Genomic DNA, 21853 nt, shown 5'->3' on the forward strand with positions numbered 1-21853 from the left:
CCCTGTGAGGAGGGGCAGTTCGAGGCTGGATTTGCCATTTCGACTCCATGCCACTGCATGGTCCAATATTGTGATGCAGTTTGGTTGAAAGGTGGAGTTTTATTTAATGCCTAAAGTTTAAAAGGTCATTGCCGGCAGTTTCTTTATAATACTGCCAGTTAAAAATCAGTGGAGAGTGAATATCAGAGTTCGGGAGTTAAAAGATTGAGGAAAGTCAATTTCGACGGTGAAACAGGTTCGACCTTGTTTGATCCTCATTCGGAAGGAATTCGTTGGCTGTGCTCGTGTTAATCCCTGTGAATAGCAGAAAGGATTGGGTACAGTTTTGTAAAGGAAAGGTCAGTGCCTTTAAGCCGTTTCATTTTCATCTTCGTAAATTCTCCTGGAAAAGTATAGTTCGACTGGGAACTGCAGCAACATGACGTGAAAGAGAATTTAAATCATCTAAAAAGTCTCTCCTTTAATGGACTGTAGGCATTTTGAACTTTTGCAGTACTACTTTGAAGAATTGCTTTTGCAACATCGCTTTATGAACTGTTTTTGCTTTATTCCTTTAAGAACTGTTTAAGCTGCTGCGCAACAACTGATTTCCGGTTACGTTAGTTGTTTTGGGGGGTTGTTTTTCAGTGTTTAATAAATGTTTTATTTGTTATAAAAAAACCCTGCCTCACTGATAAATTTATTGTTGCTGAATCCGTAACAGTAGGTTAATTAGTCACTGTAAGTTGTCCTGTGATTAGGCTGGGGTAATTCGGGGGTTACTGGGCAGTGCAGCTCGAAGGGCTGTAAGGCCCTACTCCACACTGTATCTCAATTAAAAAAATGATTTCCACTTGTGCTGCCCCCTTTCCACTCTCAGTCCACAACAGAGACCCATATCAAAATCAGATTTATCATCACTCACACACGTCATGAAATTTGCTTTTTTTTGCAACAGCAGTACAGTGCAATACATAAAATTACTACAGTACTGTGCAAAAGTCTTAGGCACCCCACCCACAGTATATATATATGTACCCAAGTCCTTTGCACACTACTGTGCCAGTACATGAATCTACAGATATGATCAAATGGTGCATTGTGTGACGATACACCTGCATCCTCAGTACATTGACAGATCTCTATGTGGTCATGAGGAGATGATGCACTGGATGGAGCAGACGAGAAGAGCACATGCTTCAATGTGCCACCTCATACTTCCAGCTAGAACATTTTGAGTAAGGATTCTATAGCTGCAGGGTAGAATGAAGATCAGTATAAGAATATTTTGTCTGCCTCCTGACTAAAGGTCACGCCCTGAAACATCAGCTTTTTATTCCCCTTCATAGAGACTACCCGATTTGCTGAGTTCCTCCAGCATTTTCTGTGTGTTGCTCTAGATGTCCATATCTGCAGAATCTCTTGTGTCTTTGTTTGCCTCTGTATCTGTTTCCAATGAGGCCATCCCACCTTCTCTCCCTCTGTTTCCATAAACTCTGTTGGTCAAAGTGTCGATCTGCTCTGAGTGAGTCACAGTTGCCACGCTGCCATACGTGGTCCAAATGAAGCTACCCTGCGGTTGAGGTGTCTCAGGTTTAGGGCAAATCTTACTATCTTAATATTATTCAGGCTGAGTTAAGGAGAATACTTTAAATGGAATACCTTCCGCTAAGAACTCACAGTCAGGAAATCATAGGCTGGAGGTGGATAATTTCCTGACACGCTCCCCCTCACTTTCAGATGAGCCACTGAAGCCTCTCTGCTTACAATCTTGAACTGACACTTCCAATTTAGCAGTATGTGTAAAAGCCATTTTGTGAAATGACTACTTTTTGGTCTCATCACAGGTTCAGTGAATGGCACCTGTGTTCTCAAAGATTTGCTTGTTAGCAAACGTGGCAGTGCTTTAGTGAGGTTTATCACATTCTTTCACTTTCGTGCATTGGAGACTCAATATAAGCTTGTAGAATCATTGCACATCTATGGAAAATTGCCATCTAATTTAATCTTCAAGTCCCAGGTGGCCCTGAGAGGTCATAAAAATATATCTTTCATTTTCAGAGTTGGAAAGTAGGTTGTTGGGCATGAGAATTCATTTTATGAAAGATTACATGAAATCTATAGCATAGTGAACCTGCAGAGCCAAGGCATTAGATGGCTTGAGGTGCCGAGGCGCAAAGTTACACGTTGCATCTTGAAATATTACTTAGCTCTCTTCATGCAACTTTGCCAGACTTTAACAAATTTGACTATTTCCAAACGTTAATTCATTATTGCCAGCTATAATTCAGCAAAATGAATCCTGTAATTAAACGATGGCAATAAATAATTGCAATGCTTATTAACACTGCCATCACTTGTAATGACATTTTAATAATTCAATCATTTAAATAAAATATTTATTTTCGTTGAGGGTGACACTTCATGGGAAGTCGTACAGAGAACGACGGCAAATAAACTGAAATCTGTATCTCAAAAGATCCACTCAGCTTTAGGAAGCAGTTTTTAGGATGAGGGAGGGCAATTGGGCAAAGAGGGCAAAGGGATTAAAGGTGCATTATCAGAAGGTAGCAAGAGAAAGAAAGACTCAAATACTACCCCCAACCCCTAACCTTAACCTCCACACTCCTTTATCCTCATCCTCTCAGCTCCATTCCAACTCTACCCCATCCCTAATCCTAACCTCCATCCCCTTCTACTGGCCCACATTCCCACAAATCCAAGCACTTATCCCCTACAATACACCTCCCCCAAACACTAAACGTAAGCGATAACCCCACCAACTTTAGCCACCACCCCCATAAGCCCTTAGCATAGTCATAATCCTGAACCTAAGTGAACAAGATAAATGTAACAAGGAGAAAGATACCAATAAAGACTAGTGTTGGACCAGGTTAATGAAGACATGGTCTAGATAAAAGTGGCAGGGTTGAGTGATACTGAATCTCCAGTAATGAGATCAAGAAACACAACGGGGATAATCTTTCCACTGCCCGCATAATTATATCCTAACCTGGTTTGAATCTGTTAACCGTTAATCAACAAAAACAAGTAGCCTCTAAAGATCTGAAACACATTTCAGTAGACTTGACACAAAGTTAGTCAACATTAACAAGCTAATTTTGCCTTGCAATACACAGAAAATGCTGGAGGAGCTCGGCAGGCCAGGCAGCATCTATGGAAAAGAGGACAGTCGACATTTTGGGCTGAGACCCTTCAGCAAGTTAATTTTGCCTAACCCAGCTCAAGGACATTGAAGGGTGAGATTAACAGTGGGCAGGAAAAGCAATTTTGACGTAAGTTATCCCCAGGCAACACAGGGAGGTTATGGTCCTGATGAAGGGTCTCGGCCTGAAACATCGACAGCGCTTCTCCCTATTGATGCTGCCTGGCCTGCTGTGTTCTACCAGCATTTTGTGTGTGTTGTTGTTCAGGGAGGTTATATTTGGTCACAAAATGCACGTAAGGTTATTTGGTAAAGAGGTGGTGTGAACAGTGAGGGAAGAGGCAATGAATTTATTTCCCAGACAGATCGTAATTGGGGAGTTCAGATTCAGTTTGCCAAAAATAGAACTAAATGGAAAACAGAAATGCTGGAAATATTCAGGTTGGGTTGCATCTGTGGAAAGAGAAACAGAGGATGTTACAGGTCAAAGTCTCAACATCAGCTTTGTTCTTCTTCACACAGATGTGGCCAAACCTGCAGAGTATTTCAAGAATTTCTGACTTCTATTTTAGATTGTGTTTTTATCATTATTTCCACTGTCAAATTATGATGATGTATAGAGCACACAGGCTTAAAAGTTACTCATTTTGAACTGCAAAAGTATTGCTATTTTCTTTAAGTATGTCTCTCCTGCTTTTCCATATTAAAAAATGCATGTAGCATTTTTTAATATGAAAAAGCAGCCTGCTGCAGATGAACTTGTTCTGTAACCCCATGTGGTGCCTGTCTTTTCCCAGCTTTTGATTAATCAAGCCGAGGAAGTGTTTCTCTTAGCTCTTGGATTTCCGTTCTTAGCACCTGACTCTAACGTTCAGTTCTGACTCACTACAAATAAGCTAGGCTTTGCAATCACGGCTGAAGAATGGAAATATTACTTCCTACTTCATCCTGAGGGAATCAGCAGGGAAGGCTTGTTGGCTGATGCCTGGAGGTTTCTGCTGCATTATTTTCCTCTCAACTACACAGTAGACCTTCAAGATTCAGGTTCGTAGGCAAAAATTAATGATGAAATACAACCCATGTGTGCCATGGGGATCAAACAGGATCACGCTACACTCAATGTAAACCATAGATCCAGATGTCAGGGGTCATGAAGTGTTTGAAGTTACCATAACTAGAGAGAAGGTACTTTGGAAACTGAAATGTCTGAAGGTAGGTAAGTCACCTGGACCGGATGGACTACATCCCAGTGTTCTGACAGAAGTTCCTGAAGAGATCGAGGAAGCTTTAGTAATGATCTTTCAAGACTCACTAGATTCTGTAATGGTTCCGGAAGACTGGGAAATTTGCAAATGTTGTTCCATACTTCAAGAAGGAAGAGAAGCAGAAGAAAGGAAACTATAGGCCAGTTAGTCTGACCTCAATGGTTGGGAAGATGTTGAAGACAGTCTGAAGGTTGTGAGCTCAAGCCCCAGCTGAGGCAGCGTGTTGTGTCCTTGAGCGAGGCACTTAACAACACACTGCTCCAGTCCAGTACCGGCAAAATACTGGGGATTAACCTCGCGTCCTATCCGGGGGAAGTCTGTACTGTCAGTCGCTTCACACCACAAAAACTGGCATAAGCACTGGTCTGATGAGCCTACAGTATAAGTCTCGGGACAGACTTTAACTTTAACTTTCAAGGTACTTGGAGGCACATGATAAATTAGTTCGCAGTCAGCATGGTTTCCTCGAGGAAAAATCTTGCCTGACAAATCTGTTGGAATTCTTTGAAGAAATAACAAGCAGTATAGACAAAGGAGAATTGTTTGATGTTGTGTACTTGGATTTTTAGGAGGCCTTTGACAAGGTGTCACACATGAGGCTACTTAACAAGCTATGAACTCATGGCACTACAGGAAGGATTCTAGCATGTATAAAGCAGTGTCTGATCGGCAGGAGGCAAAAAGTGAGAATAAAGGGAGCCTTTTCTGGTTGGCTGCTGGTGACTAGTGGTGTTCTACAGGAGTCTGGTGTTGGGACCGATTCTTTTTACAATATATGTCAGTGATTTGGGGATGGAATTAATGGCTTTGCTGCAAAGTTTGCAGATGATATGAAGATAAGTGGAGGGAAGATAGTTTTGAGGATGTAGAGAGGCTACAGAAGGACTTAGACAGATAAGGAGAATGGGCAAAGATGGAATATAGTGTTGGGAAGTGCATGGCCGTGCACTTTGGCAGAAGAAATGAGAGGGTTGACTGTTTTTTAAATGGAGAAAAAATACACAAAACTGAGGAGCGAAGGGATTTAGGGGTCCTCATGCAGGGTTCCCGAAGGGTTGATTTGCAGGTTGACTCCATGGTGAAGAAGGCAAATGCAAAGTTAGCATTCATTTTAAGAGGACTGGAATATAAAATCAAGGATGTAATTTTGAAATTTTATGAAGCACTGGTGAGCTCTCTCTTGGAGATTTGTGAGAAGTTTGGGCTCATTATCTTAAAAAGGATGTGCTGAAACTGGAGAAGTTTCAATGAATGCTCATGAAATGAGTCCAGGGTTGACTGCCTTGTCATATAAAGAGCGTTTGATGACCCTGGGCCTGTATTCACTGATTTAGAAGAATGAGGGGTGACCCCATTGAAACCATTGAATGGTGAAAGGCCTTGATAGAGTGGATGTAAAGAGGATGTTTCCTGTGGTGGGAGAGTGTAAGACAAGAGAACACAGCTTCAAAATAGAGGGCTGTCCTTTTAAAATGCAGATGTGGAGGAATTTCTTCAGCCAGGGACTGGTGAAACTGTGGAATTCATTACCGCAGGCAGCTGTGGAGGCCAAATCTTTATGCAGAGGTTGATAGATTCATGATTGGTCAGGGCGTGAAGGGATATGGGGAGAAGGCAAGAGGTTGGGGCTGAGAGGAAAATAGATCAGTCATGATGAAATGGCACAACAGACTCGATGGGCCAAATGGCATAATTCTGTTGCTATATAAAAAGTCCATGTGTAACAAATTGTTTGCTATTGCTTAATTGGAATGATGTTTTGGTTGAAAATTTGAATGGTTTTCAAAATACAATATTTTGCTTGAAGGACTGGGGCCAGATTTATCTTATTAACATTCGCTTTTTTAAAACACTAAAGTACATTTGAAGATTTGAGCCAGCAATTAAAATGCCTCTATTGATCTAGATACAGGGGAATGTGGCAAATTGAATAACAGCATGGAAGGACATGGCCATGAAGTTAAATTGCTTTCTCTGTGGGCATTGGAATTGCCCAGTTTTGGTGTAAAATATACTACTTTTTCCTTCCCCACAGGCATTCCCAACATTTTACTTCTTGCTTCAGTTCTCTGCAAAAACATCTAATCTGCATTTCATATTTTACCTCTCCCTCTCCCAATAACTGACTGAATTAATCTGTCAACTGATGACTTTGTAATCAGTGTACTACCGGAGCAACCCTGGCTTCACACAGAAATATTTCCCCTTCATTTCTACCCTTCTCTAGCCTCATTGCCATTCAGGACTAACTTGTTTTCTCTCTGCTTCTATTTGTGATGAATAATCTTTGACCTGAAACTTTAACTCTTTTTTTTCCTGGCCTGCAGAATGCTTCCAGCATCTTCTGATTTTATTCCAGCTGAACTTCAAACGACTCTTTGAGAGCACCCTGGACCACTCGGAGTTAGTGAAAGGCAGCAATAAATGTATCCGTTGGGTTTTGAAGTTAAGGAACACAATGTACAGTACCTCTTAACTTAAAAAAAAAGGCAGAAGGCAAAATGGACGGCCATGCAGGAGGAAAGGGTTGAACTGGGCAGGTAATATGGTTGGCAAAACGTCACGTGTCAAAGAGTCTGTACTTGTAACGCGGAAGCAGGTTTTCGCGTTTGCTGAGTGAAGTAGAAGACATTGACTATGAAATAACGTATTAATAATTTATTTACAAACAGTAAACATTTCAACCAAACATATAAGTTCCCCCAAGTTACACAAACTACAGAACTAAATATTCATTTAACAGACACTTTGCTAAAAGTGAGTATGGAGCATACCTTCCCAATGGCTCTGTGTACCATGCCCTGGAGGCAAAGGGTAAAAGGGAGTGAATCTGCTAATTAAATTTGCTGACAATACTACATGATTGGCCTAATCTCAAGTAATAACGAGGCAACCTACAGAGAAGAATTCATCACCCTGATGCACCATCAATAACTCACACTGAGACGTAGGCGAGATATCGGCTTTTATTGACTGGAAGAAGGAACCAGGAGTGAGTGTCTATCGTACAAGGTCCTGGAGACTGAGGCCGATCTTCAGGCCGCAGGTCTCCTTTATACAGGGGCCTGTGGGAGGAGCCACAGGAGCAGTCAGCAGGGGCGTGTCCCGACAGGCACATAGTTCACCACATTCACCCCCCCTTCGTTTGAAAAAGTCCTCATGTAGCGAAGGTTCTTACAAGTCAAGCCGATCAGGCGGTCGAATCTGTCGCTGCGATCTACGTAGCACCGGCTGTGACCGCATAGGTGCCGGCAACATTGGCGATTGCACAGGGGACGGGGGTTGCGTGTGTTCTTGCCCACTAGGCGCCGGTGATCCCTCATGCATGTGCGAGGCGCCTGGTATAAATGCGTACGAAACGCCCGGTATACAAGTGTCGTGAGGAGTCTGTGTAGGGCCTGGTGAGTACGGTGTCACCTCTGGTGCAGGGTTCACAGTTACCGGAGAGCCTTCAGGGTAGTGGTCTGCTGCACCTGCGGGTGCCAGGTCGCGGATGGAGACCGTGTCCTCCCGCCCATCAGGTAAGACCACGTAAGCATACTGGGGGTTCGCATGGAGAAGGTGAACCCTCTCCACCAGCGGGGAGTATTTATTGCTCCTCACATGTTTCCGGAGCAGCACTGGCCCCGGGGACGTCAGCCAAACTGGTAGGGTGGTCCCAGTGACAGACTTCCTGGGAAAAGAGAATAGGCGTTCGTGAGGGGTGGCATTGGTGGACGTACATAACAGAGAGCGGATAGAGTGCAGTGCCTCAGGGAGGACCTCCTGCCATCGAGAGACCGGCAACCCTTTGGACTTAAGGGCTAAAAGTGTGGCCTTCCACACTGTGGCATTCTCCCGCTCCACCTGGCCATTACCCCGGGGATTATAACTCGTGGTCCGACTGGTAGCAATGCCCCTAGCTAGCAAGTACTGGCGCAGCTCCTCACTCATAAAGGAGGACCCTCTATCACTGTGGATATAGCAGGGATACCCGAACAGAGTGAAGAGCTGGCGCAGGGCTTTTATGACGGACGTGGCAGTGGTGTCGGGGCAGGGGATGGCAAAGGGGAACCGTGAGAACTCGTCAATAACACTGAGAAAATAGACATTGCGGTCAGTGGAGGGAAGGGGGCCCTTAAAGTCAACACTCAGGCGTTCAAAAGGGCGGGTGGCCTTGACAAGTTGTGCCGTGTCAGGACAGTAGAAGTGCGGTTTGCACTCGGCACAAATTTGGCAGTCCCTGGTCATCGTCCTGATGTCCTCCAGGGAGTACGGCAGGTTCCGAGCTTTCACAAAATGGTAAAATCGGGTGACCCCCGGATGGCAAAGTTGTGCATGAAGGGCGTACAGCTGGTCGAGCTGTGTGCTAGCACATGTTCCCCGGGATAGGGCATCAGGGGGCTCATTGAGTCTGCCAGGCCGGTACAGGATATCATAGGTGTAGGTGGAGAGTTCTATCCTCCACCGCAAAATCTTATCATTTTTGATCTTGCCCCGCTGTTGGTTGCTGAACAGGAACGCAACCGAGCGCTGGTCGGTCAGCACAGTGAATCTTTTGCCAGCAAGATAGTGCCTCCAGTGCCTAACAGCCTCCACTATGGCCTGGGCTTCTTTCTCCACCGCGGAGTGCCGAATTTCAGAGCCTTGGAGGGTGCGAGAAAAGAATGCTACTGGTCTGCCTTCCTGATTAAGGGTAGCAGCCAGAGCGAAATCGGAGGCATCACACTCCACTTGGAAGGGAGCGGTCTCGTCCACTGCATGCATCGTAGCTTTGGCAATGTCCGCTTTAATGCAGTTGAAGGCTGCGCAGGCCTCAGCAGAGAGGGGAAACGAGGTAGACTTGACCAGGGGGCGAGCCTTGTCTGCGTAATGGGGGACCCATTGGGCGTAATAGGAAAAAAACCCCAGGCACCGTCTGAGGGCCTTGAGAGTGGTGGGAAGAGGGAGCTCTAACAGGGGGCGCATACGTTCGGGATCAGGCCCAATAACCCCGTTTTCCACGACATACCCAAGTATAGCAAGGCGGGTGGTACCAAAAACACACTTGTCCCTGTTATAAGTAAGGTTCAGAGCTGCGGCCACTTGGAGAAACCGTTGGAGGTTGGCGTCGTGATCTGGCCTGTCATGACCACAGATGGTGATGTTATCCAGATAGGGAAATGTGGCCTGCAGTTGGTACTGGTCCACCATCCGGTCCATTTCCCTCTGGAAGACAGAGACACCATTCGTGACACCGAAAGGGACGCGCAGGAAGTGATAGAGCCGGCCGCCCGCCTCGAAGGCGGTGTAGGGGCGGTCCTCTGGGCAGATGGGGAGCTGGTGATAAGCGGATTTCAGATCTATTGTCGAGTACACCTTATACTGAGCAATCTGGTTGACCATATCCGCGATGCGGGGTAGGGGGTATGCGTCAAGCTGCGTAAACCTATTGATGGTTTGACTATAGTCCACCACCATCCTATTTTTCTGCCCAGTCCGAACAACAACCACCTGGGCCCTCCAAGGGCTTGTGCTCGGCTCAATGATCCCCTCCCTGAGCAGCCGCTGCACCTCCGACTGAATGAAGGCCCGGTCCCCCGCGCTGTACCTCCTGCTTTTGGTTGCCACAGGTTTACAGTCGGGGGTCAGGTTGGCGAACAGCGGTGGGGGAGGGATCTTGAGAGTGGAGAGGCTGCAAGTGTCGGTAGCGCAGCTGTTGGCCTGGTTCTGGATGGGATGTGTGTGTCCGTGTGTGTGTGTGGTCAGTAGCGGGGTATGTGAAGAAGTCCCACAAAACTGAGGATTCTTGACAGTGAGTGGTGGGAGGGGCCCATCGTATACCATAGTCACACTTTCGAGATGGCTCTGGAAGTCCAGCCCCAATAGCACAGGTGCACACAGATTAGGCATGACCAGCAGTTCAAAGTCCTGATATACTGTGCCTTGCACCACCAAAGTCGCTACACAACCCGCCCGGATGTCTGCGGACTGCGACCCAGAGGCCAAATGGAACCTCCGACTGACCGGCCGCGTTGCAAGTCCGCAGCGTTGCACTGTGTCCGGGTGAATAAAACTCCCAGTGCTGCCCGTGTCAAACAGGCATCCAGTCCAATGCCCCTCCACCTGGATGTCCATCATGGATCTTGCAAGCTGGTGTGGGGCGCTTTGGTCGAGAGTCACAGTGGCCAGAGTTGGATCGCCGTCGGGGTACCCGGTCAGCATCGGAGGGTCGGGGGCGGGGCATGCTGACGCCGACAAAGATGGCCGCTCACATCCGGGGTACCCGGTCAGCATCCGAGGATCGGGGGCGGGGCGTGCTGACGTCGACAAAGATGGCCGCCCACATCCCGGCATGCAAGATGGCGGCCCCCACGTTTCACCCGCAGCGCTGCACTCCGCTCGAGGTTGAGACTTACAGACCTTGGCGAAGTGGCCCCGCTTTCCGCAGCTGGAGCAGGTCGCTTCTCGCGCTGGACAGCGTTGTCGAGGATGTTTCTTTTGGCCACAGAAATAACAAAGCACGAGTTTCTTACGGGCCACAGCCGTGGTCTGGGTCGGGGAGCTCGTGGAATCGCGACTGGCGGCGGCGTTGGCGAATTCGCTCCCGGGAGCCGGCGGTGGCGGGGTCTGAGGCGTCCACGAAACCGGCGGGGAATCGCGCGACTGGACAGCGTCGGCGTTATGCCGCGCAGCTTCTAGAGCGTTGGCCTTCTCTATCGCCGAGCTTAAGGTAAGATCCGAGTTCTCCAGCAGCCGCTGGCGCATGTACACTGACCTCAGTCCCGTCACAAAGGCGTCTCGCACCAGCAGCTCCGCATGCTGTTCTGCCGTGAGCGTCTTGCAGTCACAAGCTCGGACGAGTGTCTGTAGTGCTCGGAGAAACTCAGCGCACGATTCGCCAGGCCGCTGTTGCCGGGTAGCTAAGCGATGTCTTGCGTAGACGGTGTTCACCGGCCGCAGGTACTGTCGTTTGAGGGCGTCCAGTGCCCCTTCGTAGGTCGGCAGGTCCCGGATAAAGGAGTAAACTTTGGAGGAGACCCTCGAGAGTAGGATTCTGTGCATAACGGCGGGTTCAGTCGCACGAAGCTCCGCCAAGTACGATTGGAAGCATGCAAGCCAGTGTTCAAAAGCGAGAGCTGCGTCAGGGTCTTGAGGGTCCAAATCCAACCGGTCTGGACGCAAAACGGGTTCCATGTTTTAAAACTTCCAGTCAATAAAATTGATGCACCATCAATAACTCACACTGAGACGTAGGCGAGATATCGGCTTTTATTGACTGGAAGAAGGAACCAGGAGTGAGTGTCTATCATACAAGGTCCTGGAGACTGAGGCCGATCTTCAGGCCGCAGGTCTCCTTTATACAGGGGCCTGTGGGAGGAGCCACAGGAGCAGTCAGCAGGGGCGTGTCCCGACAGGCACATAGTTCACCACACACCCTGACACAGTGGTGTCAAGAAAATAACCTCTCCCTCAATGTTGCAAAAGCAAAGGAGCTGGTTGTGGAATATAGGAGAAATGGAGATCTGCTAGCCCCTACTGACATCAATGAATCTGCGCTTGAGAGGGTGGACATCACTGAGGATCCCACATGGTCTATACACACCAGCTGTGTGGGGAAAAAGTACAATAGCGCCTCTTTCACTTCAGATGGTTGAAGAAGTTTGGTATGGGCCCCCAAATCCTAAATTCTGCAGGGGCACAATTGAGAGCATCCTGACTGGCTGCATCACTGCCTGGTACAGGAACTGTGATGCCCTGAATTGCAGGACTCTGTAGAGAGTGGTGCGGACAGCCCAGTGCATCTGTGGATGTGAACTTCGCATTATTCAGGACATTTACTGTGACTGGTGTGTCAAAAGGGCCCGAAGGATCATTAGTAACCTAAGTCACCCCAACCACAAATCGTTCCAGCTGCTACCATCTGGGAAATGGTACCGCAGCATTAAAGCCAGGACCAACAGGCTCTGGGACAGCTTCTTCCACCAGGCCATCAGTCTGATTAATACCCACTGATACAATTGTATTTGTTATATTGACTGATTTTCAGAAGGCATTTGATAAGGTCCCACATAAAAGATTGGTGGATAAAATCAAAGCTCAGGGCATCGGGGGGAAGGCATTGACATGGATAGAAAACTGGTTGACAGATAGAAAGCAAAGGGTAGCGGTGAATGGGTGTTTCATGGAATGGCGGGTGGTGACTAGTGGGGTGCCACAGGGCTCGATATTGGGGCCACAGCTGTTTACCATTTACATTAACGATTTGGATGAAGGCATAGAAAATAACATCAGCAAATTTGCTGATGATACTAAGCTGGGTGGCAGTGTGACATGATGAGGATGTTAGAAGAATTCAGGGTGACTTGGATAGGCTGGGTGAGTGGGCAGATACTTGGCAGATGGCGTTTAATGTGAATAAGTGTGAGGTTATCCACTTTGGGAGTAAGAACAGGAAGGCAGATTATTATCTGAATGGTGCAGCGTTAGGTAAGGGAGAAATACAAAGAGATCTAGGAGTCCTTGTTCATTAGTCACTGAAAGTGAATGAGCAAGTGCAGCAGGCAGTGAAGAAGGCTAATGGAATATTGGCCTTTATTACAAAGGGAATTGAGTACACGAGCAAGGAAATCCTCTTGCATTTGTACAGAGCCCTGGTCAGACCACACCTGGAGTATTTTGTACAGTTTTGGTCTCCAGGGTTAAGGAAGGACATCCTGGCTGTAGAGGAAGTGCAGCGTAGATTCACAAGGTTAATTCCTGGGATGTCTGGACTGTCTTACGCAGAGAGGTTAGAGAGACTGGGCTTGTACACGCTGGAATTGAGATTGAGAGGGGATCTGATTGAAACATATAAGATTATTAAGGGATTGGACAAGATAGAGGCAGGAAATATGTCCCAGATGCTGGGAGAGTCCAGTACTAGAGGGCATAGTTTGAGAATAAGGGGTAGGTCATTTAGGACAGAGTTAAGGAAAAACTTCTTCTCCCAGAGAGTTGTGGGGGTCTGGAATGCACTGCCTCGGAAGGTAGTGGAGGCCAATTCTCTGGATGCTTTCAAGAAGGAGCTAGATAGGTATCTTATGGATAGGGGAATCAAGGGATATGGGGACAAGGCAGGAACCGGGTATTGATAGTAGATGATCAGCCATGATCTCAAAATGGCGGTGCAGGCTCGAAGGGCCGAATGGTCTACTTCTGCACCTATTGTCTATTGACTGTGCTGTTTTATAAACTATTTATTACAAATCGCTATAAATTGCACATTGCACATTCAGACGGAGATGTAACTCTTCATGTATGTGAAGGATGTAAGTAATAAAGTCAATTCAATTCAAACTCTTGCTTGTGTTACTCTTATACTCCCAAGGCGTCTGGAATCAGAAGCAGATGCCGTGGTGCCCAAGCGCAGCAGCAGATTTTAACCTTACGGCTGGCACAGCGGAAGCTACGTCCAACTGGCAGAAAAAACACCCCCCCCCCCGCACTACAAGTGTTCTAAGTTTTATGTTGTAAAAAAATTGAGCTAGAATTTAGTACTTTTAGTTATCTCATTCTTCATGACTACATTATATTCTTTTAAGGAATTAGATTCTTTCTCTGTTGCCCTTAATGGAATTCAGTCTTCGATGAAGAATGATTCTGTAGACAGCTGTCGAATACCTGTCCTGTCTAGGTCAGTAAGAATTTTTTTCCCCAATGAATGTGTCTGTAGTGTATTGTGCCTCTGGTGTTTCGGGCTGCCATGAAGAACTCCACTTCTGGCAGTGTTCGGTGATTTCTTCATCGTAGCAGTAGTTTCCACTGTTCTCAGTTTTCAGGTCCTGGGTGGAGACACAGGAATATCATAGCACTCAGATGCAGAAGGATTCTTCATTGCTTTTTTCATAACAATTCTATTTACTAGGGTTGTTAGCCCTGAGCAGAACCCCCAAACCAGGTGGACCAAGGCCCACTCTTAGTCTGGTCTCTACCCTTTGACCTGTTTGGCAATGGTGACTCTACCAGGAAACAAAGTGTAAAGCCCTGACTCCAGCCACGAGAAGGTCGTGGTCCTCTTCGAAGGTACTTAGTGTGTGACAGCATCTAGTAAGCCCAACAAGACCATTCTATCCTTGAACCAAGATTCACACGTAAACCTGCAACAGGAGCTAATATGAGGAAATCTGCAGATGCTGGAAATTCAACAACACACACAAAATGCCGGTGGAACACAGCAGGCCAGGCAGCATCGATAGGGAGAAGCGCTGTCGACATTTTGGGCCGAGACCCTTTGTTAGGACTTACTGAAAGGAAAGATACTAAGAGATTTGAAAGTAGGAGGGGGAGGGGGAAATGCGAAATGGTAGGAGAAGACCAGAAGGACAACAACAGGAGCTCATGTTCAGTGGCCCAGAGCAGGAATGATGGATTGTACAATGTGCAGGGATTAGTTGGCTTTGCTTTGTCAGATGAACTGAGCAACTGTGGACACCTGAGGTCATAGCTTTCTGGGTTAAGTGTCTCATCTGGTCATTGCATATTCAACTCCTCACACTGGAAACTGAGAAAACTTGGAGAGTATTTTCACCATAAAATGTTAAATGGTGCAATAGATTAACATAGTGATACAAAGCAATTTTCCTCTCTGTTTAACACAAGAGTTTTTTATGAAATATGATTCTGTACATGCATTATCAAAATACCAATAGATCAACACAAAAGATTACAAAAATTGCTGGAATGGGAAAATAAAATGTCATATTCGCTTCTTAGATGCTTTGTAGATGGAGATCCATTCTATTTTTCAAGCTCATTAAAGTTTTTCAATAATTTCAAAACATAGAACCAGAACAAGTATCAGAATCAGAAGTAATATCACCAGCATATGTTGTGAAATTTGTTAACTTTGCAGCAACAGTACAATGCAAAACATGATAATATAGAAAACAAACCTGTGAATTATAGTAAGTGTATATGTATATATATATATATATAGGTATATTTGATAGTTAAATAAGTGGGTTAAAAACAGAAAAAATAAAGTAGTGAGGAAGTTTTCATGGATTCAATGTCCATTCAGAAATCATATGGCAGAGGCGAAGAAGCTGCTCCTGAATCGCTGAAGCTTCTGTACCTCTTTTCTGATGGTAGTAATGAGAAGAGGGCATGTCCTGGGCGGTGGGGTTCTTCGTGATGGACGGCATGTTTCTGAGGCACCGCTCCTTGAAGATGTCTTGGATACTGATGCACCATCAATAACTCTCGGAGATGGGAGGCAAAAGATAGGCTTTTATTAGCTGCAAACGTGACCACGACATCCTGGAGACTGAGGGAGGAGCAGTGCCTCCAATTGCCTTTATACCGGGGTCTGTGGGAGGAGCCACAGGAGCAGTCAGCAGAGGGGCGTGTCCAGACATGTATACGTAGTTTACCACAGATACTACAAGAGGCTAGTGCCCATGATGGAGTTGGCTAATTTTCTCACAGGAGTGATAATTGGATGTGGGCATTGCTGGCAAGATCAAGTGTTCATTCTCACCCCTTTGCCAGGTGGCAACAAGCCTCCTTCTTAAAACCCCTGTAGCCCCAGTGGTGAAACTACTCACAATGCCGCTGTGTGGGGAATTGCTCATGTTAATCCTCCAGGTCAGGATGTGCATGACATACGTGGGGAACCTGCAGCAGGTGGGGTCCTCATGCACATGCTGTCTTTGACCTTCTAGGAGGTAGACATCATTTGGGATTCCTCTGTGATTCCCTTTACTCCACTGTATTACTGGTACATCTGACTTTAGTTCTCCTTCTCGAATTCCTGGGTGAATTTGATCATGTTATGATCACTTACCCCCATGAGTTCTTTTACCTTAAGCTCTATAATCAACTCCAGTTCATTGCACAACACCCAATCTGGAATAGCTGAGCTCCTAGTGAGCTCAACCATAAGGCATCTCATAAGTATTCCAGAAATCTCCTTCTCTGTTTCCAGTATGGACATGATTTTCCCAATCCACCTGCATATTAAAACCCACCTTGGTGACTGTGACTTTGCCCTTTTGGCACGTATTCTGTATCTGCCATTGTACTGTAGTTTGTAGACTACACGCATTCTACTGTTTAGAGCTCTGTATATAACTCCCATTAGGGATTTATTACCCTTGCAGTTCCTTAGCTCTATCCACAACAATTCAACATATTCCAGCCCTTTGTCACCTCTTTCTAATGACTTGATTTGATTTTTTACCCCCACCCCCATCTACCCCCACCTACCTGCCTGTCCTTTTGAAACAATGCGTATCTTTGGATGTTAAGCTCCCAGCTGTAATCTTCTTTCAGTCATGATTCAGTGATGCCTACAACGTCATGCATGCCAATCTCTAACTGTGTTATAAGTGCATCTATCTTATTCCATATACTGCGTGCGTTCCAACGTAACTCCTTCAGTCATGTAGTCACCCTTTTCAATTTTGTCTGCAGTTTGTATTGCAACTCATCCTGTTGACTGCAAATTTACCCTATCCTCAGCCTCTTCTTGCTAGGAGTCTCACTACACACTGCCTCTATTTATAAACCAACTACCTCATCCTCAGCACCATTACTCAGGTTCCCACCCTTTGTCAAATTGGTTTAAACCCTCCCAAACATCTCCATTGGACCCGCTCGGGTTCAGGTGTAACCCATCCCTTTTGTACAGGTCTTACCTTCCCCAGAAGAGATCCCAATTATCCATAAATCTGAATCCTTGCCCCTGCACCAGTTCCTCAGCCATGTATTCTCCTGGCAAACCATTCTATTCCTACCCTCACTGGCACGTGGCACAGGCAGCAACCCAGAGATTACTACCCTGGAGATCCTGTTTCTCAGCTTTCTACCTAGCTCTCCTCAGGACCTCCTCACCTTGCCTACCTATGCCATTGGTGCCAATATGCACCAAGACATTTGGCTGCTCACCCTCACCGTTGAGAATGCCACGGACCTGAACCAAGACATCCCTGACCCTGGCACCTGGAAGGCAACATCCCATCTGGGTGTCTCTTTTGCACCCACAAAATCTTGTCACTGCTCCCCTGATGATGGAATCTCCTCTCAACCCTGCAGTCCTTTTCACCTTTCTGCTCTTTTGAGACACAGCACCAGACTTGGTGCCAGTTGCGTTTGTTGACTTTCATGCTGTTGAGTTGCTTGGGTGCACACTCCAAGGTAAGTGACAATTATTCAAACTCCTGAATAACTGCTTACAAATGGTGACAAAGTACACAAGACAATTGCTATGGAGTGCTAAGGTTTGCTGTCTTAAACATACTTAGTGCCTGTCGTGCCACTGGTATTTAGGGCAGCAATGAACATCCTCCATCTCCGGTGGTGTTCAGGGCTTCGTTCATTGTGTCAGTATCTTTCTCTTGGTTTTCACCATTGCCAGTGATGCAAGTCCCGGGTGGAGACTCAGGAATACCATCACACTCAAACGTAGAAGGACCCTTCATTGCCGTTTCCATAACATGTTTGTTTTACCAGTCAGGGTCGCTAGCCCTGAGCTGAACCCTTGAACCTGGAGGACCAGTGAACCACTCTTAGTCTGGCCTCTACCCTTTGACCTATTTGGCATAGGTGACCCTACCCAGAGGCGTAAACTCCTGCCTCCAGCCAACATAGTTCTCTGGGTCTTTGAGGCATGCGAGCCTCCAAACCCTATGACAAGGAAGTCTTGAACTTATGCAGCTGTTTATTTACTATTTTTGTTGGTGTTGATTCCATGGGTTAGGTGGTGGACCCTCAGTAATTGTTATGCTACAGTATGCTAGGTTCGAGTTTTTGTTTTTAGAATCAGGTTCATGTGACGTAAAATTTGTTAACTTAGCAGCAGCAGTTCAATGCAATGCATAATCTAGTAGAGAGAGAGAGAGAGAGAGAGAGATAATAAATAAAATAAAACATAATAATAAATAAACAAGTAAATCAATTGTGTATATTGAATAGATTTTAAAAAATGTGCAAAAACAGAAATGCTGTATAGTAATAAAAAGTGAGGTAGTGTCCAAAACTTCAAAGTCCATTTAGGAATCGGATGGCGGAGGGGAAGAAGCTGTTCCTGAATGCCTTTAGAGATGTTATTTCTTCATGATTATCAGATGTAAATGACATTTGCCACTTAACTAAAATTTGTCTTGGTCGTGCTGAATTCAAGCGTGGGCTGCTTCATTATCCAAAGAACTACAAATTGAATTGAATTCCATGCAACCGTCAGGAAACGTTGCCACTTCTAGCCTTACGATGGAAGGTCATTAATAAAGCTGTTCAATCCAGGGACTCTGCTCTGATGAGTTCTTGCAATACTATAATGAAGGTAAGAATAATAACCAAAAGCATCTTCCTTATCAGAAGACGAGGAAAAAAACCCCCTTTAATTCCTGTTGATGTTAGTTTTACCAGTATTCTTGATGCCACGCTCAACCCACATCGTCAAAGGAAGTCACTTCCACTTGTATTTAGAATTCCGTTTCTAAAGGCCAAATTGAGAGGCCTGGTGAAACCCAAACTGACCATCTGTGTAGGTAGCATGTCATTACCAAAGGCATTTTCTATCACTTTGCTGATAATTGAGAGTAAATTGGTGGATCAGTAATTGCCCGGTTTGGATCTGTTCTGTGAATAAGGTGTAAGTACATGTTGATGCAATTGATAGACTAAAAACGTAAACACGAGGAAATCTGCAGCTGCTGGAAATTCAAACAATACACGCAAAATGCTGGTGGAACACAGCAGGCCAGGCAGCTTCTATCTGGAGAAGCACTGTTGACATTTCGGGCCGAGAGCCTGATGTCGGGTCTTGACCTGAAATGTCGACAGTGCTTCTCCCCAGAGATGCTGTCTGGCCTGCTGTGTTCCACCAGCATTTTGTGTGTGTTGGTTGACTAAAAATGTAGTTAGTTTTCTACTGATGAGATTCCAAACCTCTAAACATGTCATTTAAATCTTCACTGGGTGTGACAGCCTTTGTAATTTTACTGCAGATTTTCACATTGAAGTATTTTTTAGGAGATTAAAAAATCTTTGATTGAAAAGTAAACTAAAATGAAGACGTTACATCAAATTGAGTTGCACCAAACACTATAACATTCAGATTAAAAATGCATTTCTTTTTGAAAAGGGATGCTATTAATATGAGAGTTTGGTTTTTCCTTCATCTGTTGATCCACTAACAGATCATGTTTTTGGGAGTTGCACTGTCCAAAGTCTCTCCTTTCCACAATTTGAAGCACCCCTGCATTTTATCAATAAAGAATATATTGAGTGGGTAGTTGAAACGGTTATATGTACTGTGTTCACACAGGCTTTGTTCAAAGGCTCTTGGGAATGAACCCTGGGAAAGGAGTTGCACACCTTATGCTTCCAAATGCCTTTCCTGTGATAGCTCCCACCACTTTTGAGCTTGTGGGGGGAGTCAGGTTGTGGATCAGGCAAGGGGAACCTGCTGAGGGGATCAGTGTGCGGGGAAGTTAGAGAGAGGATGAAGGTACAGGCTGATGTTGTTTGAGATTATCAGGCCTTAGGCAGGGCTGAAAAGCATGGTGGGGGTGTTGTGGGTGTAGAACCAGTTGCAAGGGGGAGCTGGGTAGTGTCCAGCAAAGGGAATTTGTGGGTTTGGGTCAGGGTAAGAGGTGGAGTGGGTGGGAAGTGGGCAAGAGAGCTGAGAGAAAACCAGGGTGGGCAGAGGAGTGTTTGCGGTCGTGTTTGTAATACAAGTTAGGGATTGGTTGCCAGCAAATGTGAACTAAATCACTCAAACAAAATTAGCAAAGAGCCAGGTAAATTTGAGCCCTTTCATCAATGTTTTTGCAGATGTATCCACAGAAGATGGCTCCAGTGAACAATGCCAGTAAATTTGAAAGAGGGCTAGTAAAGCTGATGATAGGCCATGATCGTATGGCTAGTCAGAGGCTTTCTCCCAGGGCTGAAATAGCCAACATGAGAGGGCACAGTTTTAAGGTGCTTGGAAGTAGGTACAGAGGAGATGTCAGGGGTAAGTTTTTTACTCAGAGAATGGTGAGTGAATGGAATGGGCTGCCAGCAACAGTGGTGGAGGTGGATACAATAGGGTCTTTTAAGAGACTCTTGGATAGGTACACGGAGCTTAGAAAAATAGAGGGCTATGTGTAACCCTAGGTAATTTCTAAAATAAGTCCATGTTTGGCACAGCATTGTGGGCTGAAGGGCCTGTATTGTGCTGTAGGTTTTCTATGTTCTGTGTTTCTAGTGTGACCAAAGTCGACATCCTTCAGCCAATTCACAAAACTGGTTCTTTCACTTCTTCTTCCCTCCAATATGAGTCTGCTACAATTGGGACCTGTGATTTCCATTTTGTGGTGTGTTTTCAGGCCAACTGCTTTGTTGTCTCCAAGGGAGTTTGGTGAGGTTTTGAGTGGAGTGTGTGACCTGGAGGCCAAGAAGCCTGGAGACAGGGTGCAAGCCATGGTAGACTCCCTTTCTTGCCAATAAAAGCGTTGAGCAAGATTGAAATCTGCCAGCGTTTGACTGGTCTCTCTCTCCCTGGTATTTGCTGCTGCCAGAGCCTTGGACCTTGGGCAAAGTTTCATGGACTCTGCTGTTGATGTTATGGTGTTTTTCTGCTTTCTGATTACTCCTTAAATTTATTGCTACTTTGCGCGATTTTGATCAGGGCAGACAGGTTCTGCGGCCTGCAGAAAACGAATGACACAACACGAAATTGAACTGAACGGATCTAGCCTGAAAATTCCTGGACTGTTTCAATGACTCTGTGGTTTGATGTTGTGTATTCTGCATTTATTGCTCATGTTTTGCTGTTTGTGCAGGTTCCATGGTGTTTCTTTGTTTCGTGGCTCCCTGTGGGAAGATGAATCTCAGGGATGTATACTGCACACATGAATTTGTGTGATTGACTTCAGGGTATGCATTGCTTGTTCACTGAGATCACTGCACACAGGTGATAGCCATTCTGTGGATAGTACACAAACCCTGGAGCGGGTTTCCAGAATTTCACCATTGCCACTTTAAGTACCCAACTAAGTTCAACTTCAGCCTTCAAATGCACAGCAGAAAATCTTTGTGCCAAGCAGTGTCATCTCTAGGCCATCATTCTTCATCAGAATTAGTACCATGGGATTAATGGATTACAAAATCTATACTTACAGCAAGTGAATGGGACTCACTTTGACCCATTTATATTTTTGTAACAATTTTGCATTAAGCAATTGGGAATGTATAATTTTTTCTCAAGTGATTACACTGTGCTTCAAAAAGAGAGTATCTGGCACATCAAAGGACCATCTTTTATATAGCAAAATTAAACCTTAGTTCCACTCTTGGAACACTTAATAATATATCCTGTTTATGTTGATAAATGTTATGAATTATTCATACTGCATAACACTCCTGTTATTGACTGTAAAAATCCTATCAGGCATTTGCATCTTTTGCCATAGCTTCCAATATTTCCTTCTTTATACAGCCTAGGGGGACACTAAGA

Source organism: Hypanus sabinus, chromosome 13 (assembly GCF_030144855.1).
Source record: "Hypanus sabinus isolate sHypSab1 chromosome 13, sHypSab1.hap1, whole genome shotgun sequence".
In the NCBI taxonomy this organism is placed as follows: domain Eukaryota; kingdom Metazoa; phylum Chordata; class Chondrichthyes; order Myliobatiformes; family Dasyatidae; genus Hypanus; species Hypanus sabinus.